The following is a 2,005-nucleotide window of genomic DNA, read 5'->3' as shown; positions in this document are numbered from 1 at the left end:
TGTTTTTAAATGACTTGTCAGTGTTTTATAATCTTAGTAATAAAGTGTCTCTTGACAAAGGAATGGACTCTGTTGTATCATTCACATTTCAGTTCAGTGACTTCAGGAGTCAAATAGAAACTATAAATGGAGATGTTGATGGAGGAAGCACTTCCTGCATCTTAGTTTATGATACAAGGACTGACAGTGTAATGTTTTAGATTTATTCAACAATGTCCATGTGTCTGGATTTTGTGGGTTTTTGTTTTTTGTTTTTTTGTTTTGTTTTTAGTAATTCAGAATATTCAACAATTATTTCTTTACTAAATAGACTATATACTGTACATGTTCAGAAAAAAGATAATGTGGGGTCTGTTTATACTTCCAAAAGTGATTAGAGAGCCGATATGCTTTTTTCAGTATCTGTAAGTGTGCCTTCTTTACTGGTGCCTCCACAGAATCAGATGTCGTCCCACCTGTAGCTTACTGTTCAGCCTGAGAGGTTGAATTGACTTGGTGTCATACTTATCTTTTTCCATAAGTCCTGTAAATGTGAAACTATACAGTGAAACTTCCTCTGAAGATATCTGAGCAGTTACATCATGGATTGGCGACAAAGGACTGAGGAATAGTTACTGATTGACTCAACAAACTTCTGTTTTATATTCCAGTACAACATTACAGTTTTCTGAGCCATGGACCTCTCATCCAATCCTCATTTTCCATCATATGTGGTAAATGTGAAATGGGCAAATTTAAGTTTTCTGTTGTCCTACAACTAATACAAGTTCACACCAGTTCAATTTTAGTAGTATTGAAATTTGTGTTTTGATATTTGGCTCCATAAATATTAGGATAAGTTTGGCTTTAACACTGACGCTGTGTACCTCAAGTTTAACCCCTTCAGCACCTCACTGCATCTATCCTCCTTGTAATATTTCACTTCTAAGCCAAACAATAAATAATTTTGACAAAACACTACAGAGTTTTGGTGATGAAGAGCAGTGTTCTCAAAAATTACCAAACTGGAAGAGGAAGCCACAGCATTATTTCAAACAGCTAGAAAGTAACATCAGACTGTTTGATTCATGGCATCACTCAGTCCCTCTTAGACAACTGTCCTGTCAAATCTGCCTGGTGTCCAGTTAGCATCAGACGTCAGCAGGTGGAAGAGCCCATCTTAGGTGGACAAGACTTCATCATCCTGTACTACCACCAAAAGGGGATGATCTCAGACTTCACTCAAGAGGTTTCTGGATTCTCCCAGAAAGTGATGGCTCAGACAGCGCCAGTCAAGGAGGAAAGACGAGCTGAATGCAGGATTTCATCTGCAAGGATCAGGTGACATTACCACTGAATTATCATGTCAGGTATGCTTTGTCAAAACACAGCTCACCTGACACCTGATGGACACAGTCGGCAGTCGGTTCCTTTTAGAGATTTGGTAACACTTCAATGAACAAATACTAACAATCAGTTAAGTATATAATAAACATTTCCTTACTTCAAGTATCCATGTTTTTCCCATCATAGTAGCTCAGATGACACACATCACACTTTCACTTTTCTGCAAGCAACAATGAATCCAGTATTTTTTCTCTTTGTACAATGAATAGCAGCCACAGGGATGTTTCAATCAGCAGTAGGCAAATTGTAATTTCAGCAAAGCCTGATATCAATGCTCCCAACATTTCAATTTTTGTTGGACTATAGCAATTACTTGACTTGCATCAACCACTGATAACAGGAGATGTCCAAATAAGCAAAGAAGAAAAAGACTATACCAACAACCTGTTCTAAGCCCACATTCCTAAAAGTCTGATAGTCTACTACTGCTACTATTACAACAACTACTACAATACAACAGCATCATTTGTGTCATACTGCAAAGATCCAGATGGCTGTCTTTCTGATTGCCCAAAACTGTACTGTCAAAATCAAACATCAAACTTGAAATAAACTGACAGAGTATGCAGATTGAAGAAGTCCATTATCCATAAAAAGTCTGTTTTTCTTTTGGTTTATG

This window comes from Chaetodon auriga, chromosome 18 (assembly GCF_051107435.1).
Source record: "Chaetodon auriga isolate fChaAug3 chromosome 18, fChaAug3.hap1, whole genome shotgun sequence".
Taxonomy (NCBI): domain Eukaryota; kingdom Metazoa; phylum Chordata; class Actinopteri; order Chaetodontiformes; family Chaetodontidae; genus Chaetodon; species Chaetodon auriga.
The sequence above is the reverse complement of the archived record's forward strand: the minus strand, read 5'-3'. Positions refer to the sequence as shown.